Below are 13168 nucleotides of genomic sequence, written 5' to 3'. Positions count from 1 at the left end.
GGGTGGGAAGGGGGGGAATTGCAAAGGGGAGGGAAATCATTGAGGAAGGGCGTGTAAATAATACGTTATTAGCAAATGGGGGGGAGTGTGTGTAAATAATTTGATGTGTTTTTAAATACCTTGTTGAGTTTGGTACCGAGTAGTTCAGCTTGCTAAGAAAGAGTTGCGTTTGTTGATAAATTGTTGTGTTTGTTTATTATTGATTGTGTTTTGCACAATAACAAATGTTTAATTTGACATAGCAAATTTTGGGACATTTCTCATTTGACCTTTGCCCGGTGACAGGGCTGCGAGTCGGATGTAATGATGATTTCAGATTTCCAGCATCTGCAGTATTTTCTTTTTGTAATGATGTGGTTGTGCTGTGCAAACGCCATGTGATATATCATTTATTGGAAGCGCTGTCTAATGAGGTGCTCACGAACAGCCCTTGAGGAAGCAAGATTGAGTGGCTCCCTCCTCCGTTGCTGCTGCTCCTCCTCCTCCACCTCTTCTTCCACCTCTTCCTCCTCCTCCTCCTTCTCCTCCTGCTCCTCCTCCTCCTGAGGTGGACCTACAATCGCTGGTGGCAATGGCTGGGCCCTCAGAACAGCCAGGTTGTGCAGTGTGCAGCACACAATGATGAAAAGGGAGACTCGATCAGGGAGTACTGCAGAGCTCCTCCAGAGCGGTCAAGGCAGCGGAACCGTTGCTTTAGCACCCCGATAGTCTGTTCGATCAGGTTCCTGGTGGCGCTATGGCTGTCATTGTATGCGTGCTGAGCAGGAGAGTTGGGGTTGCGGAGGGGTGTCATCAGCCAGGTGGCGATTGGATAACCCTTGTCTCCAAGCAGCCAGCTGCGAGCTTCATGTGGTGGGTGGAACAGTGCTGGGACACCAGTCTGTCACAGGATGAATGCATCATGGCTGCTGCCAGGATAGCGAGCATTGACGGCGAGGTTGCGCTGTCTGTGGTCGCACACCAACTGAACGTTCAGAGAGTGGTAGCCTTTGCGGTTGTGGAACACCTCTGCATTGTGATGAGGTGCACGCAATGCCATGTGGGTGCAGTCAATGGCGCCCTGAACCATGGGGAAGCCCGCTATCTTGGCAAAGCCACATGAGTGTTCATCTTGTTTGTCTCTGGTCATGGGAAATGAGATGTACTCCCTTCTTTATTTTTATTCATTGATGGGATGTGGGCGTCACTGGCTAGGCCTGCATTTAGTGCCCATCCCTAATTGCCCTTGAGAAGATGGTGGTGAGCCGCCTTCTTGAACCGCTGCAGTCCATATGGTGTAGGTACACCCACAATGCTGTTAGGAAGGGAGTTCCAGGATTTTGGCCCAGTGACAGTGAAGGAACGGCGATACAGGTCCAAGTCAGGATGGTGTGTGGCTTGGAGGGGAACTTCTAGGTGGTGATGTTCCCATGCATCTGCTGCCCTTGTCCTTCTAAGTGGTAGAGGTCGCGGATTTGGAAGGTGCTGTTGAAGGAGCTTTGGCGAGTTGCTGCAGTGCATCTTGTAGATGGTACACACTGCAGCCACAGTGCGCCAGTGGTGGAGGGAGTGAATGTTGAAGGTGGTGGATGGAGTGCCAATCAAGCGGGCTGCTTTATCCTGAATGGTGTCGAGCTTCTTGAGTGTTGTTGGAGCTGCACTCATCCAGGCAAGTGGAGAGTATTCCATCACACTCCTGACTTGTGCCTTGTAGATGGTGGAAAGGCTTTGGGGAGTCAGGAGGTGAGACACTCGCCGCAGAATTCCCAGCCTCTGGCCTGCTCTTGTAGCCACAGTATTTATATGGCTGGTCCAGTTCAGTTTCTGATCAATGGTAACCCCCAGGATGTTGATAGTGGGGGATTCAGTGATGGTAATGCCATTGAATGTCAAGGGGAGATGGTTAGAGTCTCGCTTGTTGGAGATGGTCATTGCCTGGCACTTCTGTAGAGAACGTCTGTTAGCTCCTGGATGCAGCAATGGATGGCGAACTGCGAAATGTTTGCAATATCCCCTGTTGAAGCCTGGAAAGAGCCGCTGGCGTAGAAATTGAGAGCGACTGTGACCTTCACTGCCACTGAGAGAGACGTTCTGGTCCTGAGCTGAGGCTGGAGGTCTGGCTGCAACCTCCTTGCTGAAACGGTGCCTTCTAAGGCACTGCTCCTCTGAGAGATGAATGGAGAAGAACTACTCCCAGAATACCCTGGGAGGGTAAGGCCTCCTGTTGAAAACCCTGTTGGTCTCCTCCCTCTGGCCACGTTTCCCAATCTTTCTCTCTGCCTCCACTGCCTCTGACAGTGATGCTGGAGGGTGAGGTCCTGTGCCAGTACAGCCCCCATTAAATGATGGACATGTTGCACTATCAAATGTAACCCAAATGAAAGTGATACATTTTTCTAAGGAGCAAAACTTGTAAGATTTGCAAAATTAATATTGTCAGATAAGGGTCCTTTGGCAGAAGAGGCCTTTACTTTTAAAGACTGTTTTAAAAGAAGCCCAGAAAAGGGACACACAAAATGGCCGCCAGACCCCGTGACTAGCTTTCTGGACACTTTAAAATGGTTCCTGCAGTCCCCAGACTGCCTTTGTGGATTCAGCCCACAGTAAGTTCTGGAAGGCCGTTTCAGAGAAAACGAAACCAGTCACAGCCACATACATATGGATTGGATGCAGATCCAGTCAGATCGGCCTGTAGATAAAGGCCATCTAAATGTTTACCCAGACAAAGGGAGGCAATTTTATATATTCATATATAAGGGGAGCATCAAAGACCCATTAAAGACATCAAGAAGACATTTAAAACAATACAAGGTCATTCCAGACCAGAGATGGCCATCACCGGCCATCCCGAAAGCAGTTTAATTATAATAAGTACCCCGTTGTGATACAAGCCCGCCAAAAGTTAAACAAAGACTAACCTTGATTTGGTGGGAGATAAAGGCTTCTCCTGAGAAGTATATTTGGAGTCCCGGGGTAGCCAGGGAGAGCGATCAGCAAGACGCGCCTTTGAGCTTGTCCTTTTGAGAACCGTGGAGGAACGTCGATCCAGAGACCAAGAAGGTGAATCGAGTCTGCGTCCCGCCCTGGGGTAACCATTGGGAGATCATCGACAAACCCCGGGCCGTTGACGAGACAAAGGGCAGCAGCCCTACAGAAGAAATCTAGCTGAAAATGGTAGTCAGCTAGACTCCGCGAAGAAGACCTCTCCAACCATCGTCAAACAGGTGGTCGCCGTCCCCGCCGATGTCCAGGCCTGCCAGTGTCCAGCCTGTCCGTGACCTTCACCTCGAGGAAGAAGAGAGAGTGTTGCAGCCCGCAGCGCTGACCACGTGGAGACAGGACGCCTGAAAGGATCAAAACGCAGACCTGTTTCAAAACTCTATACTTTCCAACTGGATTGGTGAGCATGTTTCTGGCCCCTCACAATCTGATCTAGCTAGGCTTAGGGGCTGGGCATTTTAGGGGTAATGAATTGTTGTCCCTCAATGTTCCATGTGTTTCCCCATTTCATGATGACTGTTGTAAAGTATAATATGCCTGTATCTATCTCAGTTAGTAATGTATCATAAGTTTGTTTTTCCCTCCCATGTACCCTTTTATTGACGTGCATTTGATTTATTTTACTCTATGCAATAAAACTTCATTTCGTTTCCATTAAGCCTAGCCTATTGAGTGTTCTCTACATTGTAGTTCCTGCATCCAAGTCCAGTGTCTAAAACCTAAGGGGCGAGTGGGTCGAACCACTCAAGGTTTTACTGTGCAAGAGAGAGAGGCCTCTAGAGAGAGAAACTTCTGCGATCTGAGAACTCCTTACAAACTCCTTCAAGTAGAAAAAGCTCAAATAGGTAAAAATGCCTGTCTGCTTCTGTCAAACTGACAAGGCAGCATGGTTTATCGACAAAAAAAAAAATCCGAAGTTCACGCCTTTGGATAGCGCTCCTCCAGCTCTCAGCCGACTGCGAGCCGCCTGCTCTACCTGTCGTTCCTAACGGCAGGCGCTGAGGCAGGGGGCGAGAATGAATTTCCGGTCTGGGGCACTACCGGGGCGATGTGCCGCCGAATGATGTCACGATCTCCGGCTGCACGCAGACGTGGCGATAGTGGTTAGCGCCGCTGAAGACCGCCAGGTGAATTTCGCAGGCGATGCTAACATCGCCGCGCCCGGGTGCTAACGGGAGGCACTAAGGTGTCCAATTTCTAGCCCGTAGTTCTTTGGGCTGGGGCAGGACAACCTCAAAGCACACATTTTATCAAGCTTTTATTCTCCAGATTCTTGCTGCATAAAGGCAATTTTTCATCTTTAAAAGGCATTTTTTTGTCATGTCTCTTTTTTGCTGTGGAGAATAGCATCCAATAATAAACAATCTGGATGTTATTTCTGCAGCTCACTGGATGGGAATAGCTCATCAGGGAAGGAGTCAAAATAAATTGGTTCTGTGCTATTTCTTTCTGTTGCTGCTCTTGTGAATTATTTCACAATTGTCCCTTTCATTCAGCTCATTAATATTGGGTCCAACCTGAAGTAAAATACCTCCTGCACACAAACGGTAAGGTCCAAGGAGCCAGGGATGTGAAGACTGCACAGCGGGAGACGGTAGGTACTTAAACTCAGCATCGGGGAGGGTCGAGGGTCGGATGTAAGAGATCAGGGCCTCGGACGAGGGGTCGAGGAGTCGGGAAAGGGATTTTTGTTATTGTTTATGGGATGTGGGCGTCGCTGGCAAGGCCAGCATTTATTGCCCATCCTTAATTGCCCTTGAGAAGGAGGTGGTGAGCTGCCTTCTTGAACCGCTGCAGTCCGTGTGGTGAAGGTACTCCCACAGTGCTGTTAGGGAGGGAGATCCAGGATTTTGACCCAGCGACGATGAAAGATCGGCGATATTTTTATAAATCAAGATGGTGATTGACTTGGAGGGGAACTTGGAGGTGGAAGAAGTTGCTGGTTTGGGAGGTGCTGCCGAAGAAGACTTGGTGAGTTGCTGCAGTGCATCTTGTAGATGGTACACACTGCAGCCATGGTGCGCCGGTGGTGGAGGGAGTGGATGTTTAAGGTGGTGGATGGGGTGCCAATCAAGTGGACTGCTTTGTCCTGGATTGTGTCGAGCTTCTTGAGTGTTGTTGAAGCTGCACTCATCCAGGCAAGTGGAGAGTATTCCATCACACTCCTTACTTGTGCCTTGTAGATGGTGGAAAGGCTTTGGGGAGTCAGGAGGTGAGACACTCACTGCAGAATACCCGGCAACTGACCTGCCCTTGTTGCCACAGTATTTATGTGGCTGGTCCAGTTATTTTTCTGCTCAGTGGTGACCCCCAGGACATTGATGGCGGGAGATTCGGCGATGGTAATACTGTTGAATGTCAAGGGGAGGTGGTTAGACTCTTGCTTGTTGGAGATAGACATTGCCTGGCACTTCTGTGGCGTGAATGTTACCTGCCACTTATTAGCCCAAGCCTGAACGTCATCCAGCTCTTGTTGCATGCGGGCATGGACTGCTTCATTATCTGTGGAGTTGTGAATAGTGCTGAACACTGGGCAGTGATCAGCAAGCATCCCCATTTCTGACCTTATATTGGAGGGAAGGTCTTTGTGAAACAGTTGAAGACGGTTGGGCCTAGAACACTGCCCTGAGGAACTCCTGCAGCGATGTCCTGGGGCTGTGATACATAGATACATAGAGATAGGAACAGGAGTAGGCCATTCGGCCCTTCGAGCCTGCTCCGCCATTCAATGAGATCATGGCTGATCTTCGTCTGAGATCATAGCTGATCTTACCAGTTCAGTACCCCGTCCCCGCCTTTTCTCCGTAACCCTTAATCCCCTTAGCCTTCAGAAATATATCCAATTCTCTCTTGAAAATATTTATTGAATTAGCCTTCACAGCCCTCTGTGGCAGGGAATTCCACAGGCTCACCACTCTTTGAGTGAAGAAATTCTTCCTCATCTCTGTTTTAAATGATTTGCCCGCTATTTTTAGACTGTGGCCCCTGGTTCTGTGCTCCCCGGCCATTGGAAACATTCTCTCTGAATTCAGCCTGTCCAGGCCTGCCATAATTTTATATGTTTCGATGAGATCCCCTCTCAATCTTCTAAACTCCAGTGAGTACAAGCCCAAACTATTTAATCTCTCTTCGTAGGTCATTCCCGCCATTCCAGGTATCAGCCTGGTGAATCGCCGTTGCACTCTTTCCATGGCAAGAACATCCTTCCGCAGATGGGGCGACCAAAACTGTACACAATACTCCAGATGCGGTCTCACCAGCACCTTGTACAGCTGTAGTAAGGTATCCCTATTCCTATACTCGAACCCCCTTGATATGAAGGCCAACATACCATTTGCCTTCTTAATCGCCTGTTGCACCTGCATGCTCTCCTTCAGTGACTGGTGCACAAGAACACCCAGGTCCCTCTGCACTTCCCCATCTCCCAATCTATTGCCATTTAGATAATAATCTACCCTCCTGTTTTTACCCCCAAAGTGGATAACCTCGCATTTATCCACATTATAGTGCATCTGCCACGTATCCGCCCATTCCCCCAACCTGTCCAAATCACACTGTAGCCTCCTGACATCCTCATCAGAGCCCACCCCTCCTCCTAGTTTAGTGTCGTCAGCGAATTTGGAAATATTGCATCCAATTCCCTGATCCAGATCATTTATATATATTGTGAACAGCTGGGGTCCCAGGACAGATCCTTGCGGCACCCCGCTGGTCACTGCCTGCCACTCCGAAAACGAGCCGTTTATTCCAACTCTCTGTTTTCTATCCGCCAGCCAGTTCTCTATCCACGTTAATACTTTGCCCCCAATCCCATGAGCCTTAATTTTGCATGATAATCTTTTGTGTGGAACCTTATCGAAGGCTTTCTGGAAGTCAAGGTACACCACATCCACTGGCTCTCCCCCATCTATTCTACCAGTTACCTCCTCAAAAAATTCCAGCAGATTAGTCAAACACGATTTACCCTTTGTAAATCCATGTTGACTCTGTCCGATCCTTTCCCCATTTGTCAAGTGCTCCGCTATTTTATCCTTAATAATGGACTCTAGCATTTTGCCCACAACCGATGTAAGGCTTACTGGTCTATAATTCCCTGCTTTCTCTCTACCCCCCTTTTTAAATATTGGGGTAACATTAGCTACCCTCCAATCCACGGGTACTGTTCCCGAGTCAATGGAGTTCCGGAAGATGATCCTTAGAGCATCTGCTATCTCCAGGGCCACCTCCTTAAGTACCCTAGGATGTAGTTTATCAGGCCCTGGGGATTTGTCGGCCTTCAGTCCCCTCAACTTACCCAACACCATATCCCTAGAGATACTAATTTCTGTCAGCTCCTCCCTCTCATTAGTCCCTATGTTTGCCGATATTCCTGGGAGGTTATTTGTGTCCTCCTTTGTGAATACAGAACCAAAGTATGAGTTTAATTGGTCTGCCATTTCCTTATTCTCCATTATATATTCTCCCGAATCGGACTGCAAGGGACCGACTTGGGATTTTACCAGTCTTTTCCTCCTGATATACCGATAAAAGCTTTTGCAGTCTGTCTTTATGTTTGCTGCAAGTTTACTTTCGTATTCTATTTTCCCCTTCCTGATTAATCCCTTTGTCCTCTTTTGCTGTATCCTGTACTGCCCCCAATCTTCCGGTCTGGTGCTTTTTTTTGCCAGTTGATATGCCCTTTTTTTTGATTTTATGCTGTCCCTAATTTCCCTCGTTATCCACGGTTGAGTCACCTTTTTAGGTTTATTTTTATGCCAAACCGGTATAAACATGTTCTGGAATTCTTCCATTCTATCTTTGAATGCTTGCCATTGTCTATCCACTGTCAATCCCCCCAGAAACACCACCCAATCAATCTTACCCAATTCCCGTCTCATACCCTCGTAATTCCCTTTATTTAAGTTCTGGACCTTAGTCTCTGATTCAATTTCCTCACTCTCCATCTCGACTGAGAGCTCGATCATATTATGATCGCTCTGACCCAAGGGGCCTCGTACAAGAAGATTGCTGATAAGTCCCTTCTCATTGCACAATACCCAGTCTAAAATGGCCTGATCTCGAGTCGGCTCCTCGACATATTGGTCCAGATAACCGTCCCGAAAACATTCCAGGAATTCCTCCTCCTCAGAATTTTTACTAATTTGGGTAGTCCAATCAATATGTAAATTAAAGTCACCCATGATGACAGCTGTGCTCTTATCGCACGCTTCTCTAATTTCCCTTTTTATGCCTTCCCTCACCTCCATATTACTATTTGGAGGCCTATATATCACACCCACTAACGTTTTCCTCCCCTTGCTATTTCTCATTTCTACCCATACAGATTCCGTTTCATCCGAGTTAATATCCTTCCTTTCCATTGCATTAATCCCCTCCTTTACCAGCAATGCTACCCCACCTCCCCTACCTTTTTGCCGATCCTTCCTAAATATTGTATATCCCTGGATGTTAAGTTCCCAGCCTTGCCCACCCTGCAGCCACGTTTCTGTAATCCCAATCAAATCATACTTGTTTACCTCTATTTCCACAACTAATTCATCCACCTTGTTCCTAATGCTTCTAGCATTAAGATACAAAGCCTTCAGGCTTGCTTTTTTCACACTCTCATTATGAATTAGTTTGGCCCTTTGTGTTTCTCTCCTTTGCTTATTGCTTCTCACCTTTCTACCATCTATTTCTGACTTCATATGACTTCCCTCTTTTCCACTACCTAGGTTCCCATCCCCCTGCCAAATTAGTTTAAATCCTCCCGAACCGCCCTAGAAAATATTACCCCGAGGACATTGGCTCCCTCACAGTTCAGGTGTAGACCGTCCCCTTGGTACAGGTCACTCCTCCCCAAGAACTGGTTCCAATGCCTCAGGAATTTAAATCCCTCTCCCTTGCACCACTGCTCAAGCCACGTATTTAGCTTATCTATCTTACTCTCTCTAAACTTATTAGCTCGTGGCACTGATTGACCATCAACCACCACACCCATCTTCCTTTGTGTTAGGTATGACTCCAGCCAGTGGAGCGTTTTCCCCCCAGATTCCCATTGACTTCAGTTTTACTAGGGCACCTTGATGCCTCACTCGGTCAAATGCTGCCTTGATGTCAAGGGCAGTCACTCTCACCTCACTTCTGGAATTCAGCTCATTTGTCCATGTTTGGACCAAGGCTGTAATGAGGTCGGGAGCAGAGTGGTCTTGGCAGAACCCAAACTGGGCAACAGTGAGCAGGTTATTGGTGAGTAAGTGCCACTTGATAGCACTGTTGATGACACCTTCCATCACTTTGCTGATGATTGAGAGTAGACTGATGGGGTGGTAATTGGATAGGAGTTGTTATGCTTTATTTGGACAGGACATATATGGGCAGTTTTCCACATTGTCGGGTAGATGCCTGTGTTGTAGCTGTACTGGAACAGCTTGGCTGGAATCGCGGCTAGTTCTGGAGCACAAGTCTTCAGCACGATATCTGGGATGTTGTCGGGGCCCATAGCCTTTGCTGTATCCAGTGCGCTCAGCCTTTTCTTGATATCACGTGGAGTGAATCGAATTGGCTGAAGACTGGCTTCTGTGATGGTGGGGACCTCGGGAGGAGGCTGATATGAATCATCGGCACTTCTGGCTGCAAAAGTTTCAGCCTTGTCTTTTGCACTCACGTGCTGGCCTCCACCATCATTGAGAATGCGGATATTCATGGAGCCTCCTCCTCCCGTGAGTTGTTTAATGGTCCACCACCATTCACGACCGGATGTGGCAGGACTGCAGAGCTTTGATCTGATCTGGTGATTGTGGGATCGCTTAGCCCTGTATATAGCATGCTGCTTATGCTTTTTAGCGTACATGTAGTCCTGTGTTGCAGCTTCCCCAGGTTGGCACCTCATTTTTAGGTACACCTGGTGTTGCTCCTGGCATGCTCTTCTACACTCCTTATTGAACCAGGGTTAGTGCCCTGGCTTGGTGGTAATGGTAGAGTGAGGGATATGCTGGGCCATGAGGTTATGATTGTGGTGGAATACAATTCTGCTGCTGCTGATGGCCCACAGCGCCTCATGGATGCCCAGTTTTGAGCTGCTAGATCTGCTCTGAATCTATCCCATTTAGCACGGTGGTAGAGCCACACAACACGATGGAGGGTGTCCTCAGTGTGAAGGTGGGATTTCATCTCCGCAATGCCTGTGCGGTGTGCACTGTTACCAATACTGTCATGGACAGGTAGATTGGTGAGGGCAAGGTCAAGGAGGTTTTTCCCCTCGTGTTGGTTCTCTCGCCACCTGTCGTAGGCCCAGACTGGCAGTTATGTCCTTCAGGACTTGGCCAGTAGTGGTGCTACTGAGCCACTCTTGGTGATGGACATTGAAGTCCCCCACCCAGAGTACTTTCTGTGCCATTGCTACTCTCAGTGCTTCTTCCAAGTGGTGTTCAACATGGAGAAGTATTGATTCCTCAGCTGAGGGAGGGTGTAAGAATTCGCAATAATTTACAGTTCTGAAGATTAATTTTTTTGATTAAAGAATCCCTGGGCGTTGTGCTTTTAAATTTCCAGGGATAAAAATGGCTGTCACCACATGGCCGAAGACAAAGGACAATGCTTTGTTTACAAAGCAATTGAATGCTATTAGCATTTGTTTGTATATCGAGTGGATACATCTAAACTGCAGAAGAGACTTTTGTATCTTGAATGGGAAACGTTTAAGAACTGAATGGGTCTAAATCACCTAGCATTCTGGACAATAGAGCAGTTGTATTTCCCTTTTGTTTCAGCCCAGGGAGCTCCGGAAGACACATTAACCCAGTCCAACCACTTTGAGTTAGCCAATCACAGCTTTCTCTTGTGTATTGGACCCTTTAGGCGGGGAATTTTGCACACAGCCCTTGCAGGGCAGAACGGCAGGACCTCACCAGGTATATAGATAGCTGCTGAGAAGCTATCTCTCTTTTTTTTACTTCGCTGGACCACAGGTGAGCAGGGTGTTCTGACTCTTCAACAAGGCAACCTAGCAGGAGTTAGGGGGGGGATGGTGATTTGAGGGTAATTGCTAAGATTGTTTAAATAACATTGGAGCCATTGTATCCCTTGTTTTCGCCGTCTGCAACCTCCTGTTATATAGTTTTACTGTAATTACTGTGTTCGTGTGGCATAGTTTATTCCTTTGATTGTAATTTATTTAGGTAATAAAACTTGATTTTTCTCTCATCCAAACCACTTGTTCCGTTTTAATATCATTAATTATAAGTTCCTCCACTCAGAACTGAAGGAGGGGTAGCGATTCGAAACCGCTGTTTGTAAATTGGTTTAGAGTGCAGCAGCAAAAGGCTGCTGACCAGGTAATTGCCATAAATCAGTTAAAAGAAGCCCCCCCTTACAAGGGTGGTAGTAATCAGCAGGATGTTTCCTTGCCCATGCTTGGCCTGAAGCCATGAGATCCGGAGTCAATGTTAAGGGCTCCCAGGGCCACTCCTTCCTGACTGTATACCATTGTGCTGCCACCCCAGTGGTGATGGAGGAGTTTGAAAGGTATGATTCTGTGAGTATGACTGTCAGGTTGTTGCTTGACTAGTCTGTAGGACAGCTCTCCCAATTTTGGCACAAGTTCCCAGATGTTGGCGAGGAGGACTTTGCAGGGTTGACTGGGCTGGGAGTGCCGTTGGCAAGTCTTTAGCTGGTGCCAATCTCGCTGCCGGGTGGTCCATCCGGTTTCATTCCTTTTCGTAGCAGTTTGTTACAACTGAGTGTCTCGCTCAGCCATTTCCAAGGGCAGTTAAGAGTCAACCACATTGCTGTGGGTCTGGAGTCACACATAGGCCGGACCGGGTAAGAACGGCAGATTTCCTTCTCTAAAGGACATTAGTGAACCAGATAGGTTTTTACGACAATCCGATAGTTTCATGGTCACCATTACTGATACTAGCTTTTTATTCCAGATATATTTAAGTAACTGAATTTAAATTCTGCGGCTGCCATGGTGGGATTTGAAGTCACGTCTTGGAATCATTAGTCCAGGCCTCTGGATTACTAGCCCAGTGACATTACCACTACGCTACCATTCCCATACGCAAATGTCCCAATGCCACGGCCCAAGGAGTGGGTAAAGGATGCCTCTTGTTTGCCTTATCCATTATGGCGGGCGGTGCACTTCCGGTCGGAAGTATGCACACGCTTCCTGTCTGCCATTTTGGGCCTTTGGAGTCCACGTTGCGCCTGGAAAAAAGGGCAGTACGCGGCCCGATATAACCCCCAGACCGTTCAACGTGGATTGTGAAACCGCAGAATGCTGCACAAGACCTTCACAAAAGAAATGAACAAGTTAAAAAAAAAAAGGGTTTATTTGTACTTGTTTCTTTGTGCTCCTGTTCATTAATCCAATTTTGTCAGGGTGAAAGTCCTCAGATCGGTGTTAAAATTGGACAACTGGTCGGACAGTGACTCCTACCGATGTTACAGCTCCTTTAATCGTGTCTACTTTGAAAAAAGAGGTCATAGACTGGAAGCTACTGGTGCTTGAAGATCAGGATATTCCCAAAATGTGTTTTATTTTTGCTGATCCACCAGGTGGCGCACTGGTATTTTAGTTTGAGTCTCACCTTTGCATTTATGACAATGGATCTATTGCTACGGGGCGAAGAGCTTTAAACCTAGCATCTCATTGCATGGGACGCCGAGGGGGGAATTTTAACTTTTGGAGCGTTGGGTGGGGGTGGGGGTGGTGGGGACGGTAGCACGCGGGGAAACCTGGAGGTCCGAGTCTCCCCGTATGCTGCGGAGATTTAACGTGCGTGCGGGTGACATCATTGACAGGTTCCCCTGCCTGGGAGTCAACCTGACAGACAGGCTCGGCTTCCAGTCGGGCGGGGAACGCTGGTGAAGAGGCCGTGGCCCCAGGTAGGTGGGAGCCCCGACCCCGGGGCTGAGGGGTCTGATCCGGGGGGTGGGGGTGGGAGGTCCGACACCACGGGAGTTACATAGAAACATAGAAGATAGGAGCAGGAGTAGGCCATTCGGCCCCTCGAGCCAGTTCCGCCATTCAATGCGATCATGGCTGATCATCCAAGTTCAGTACCCTGTCCCTGCTTTCTCCCCATACCCCTTGATCCCTTTAGCCTTAAGAAATATATCCAACTCCTTCTTGAATATAGTTAATGAACTGGCCTCCACCGCCTTCTGTGGTAGAGAATTCCACAGGTTCACCACTCTCTGGGTG

Source organism: Somniosus microcephalus, chromosome 1 (assembly GCF_052327205.1).
Source record: "Somniosus microcephalus isolate GS21.2 chromosome 1, FLI_Smic_1.0, whole genome shotgun sequence".
In the NCBI taxonomy this organism is placed as follows: Eukaryota; Metazoa; Chordata; class Chondrichthyes; order Squaliformes; family Somniosidae; genus Somniosus; species Somniosus microcephalus.
The sequence above is the reverse complement of the archived record's forward strand: the minus strand, read 5'-3'. Positions refer to the sequence as shown.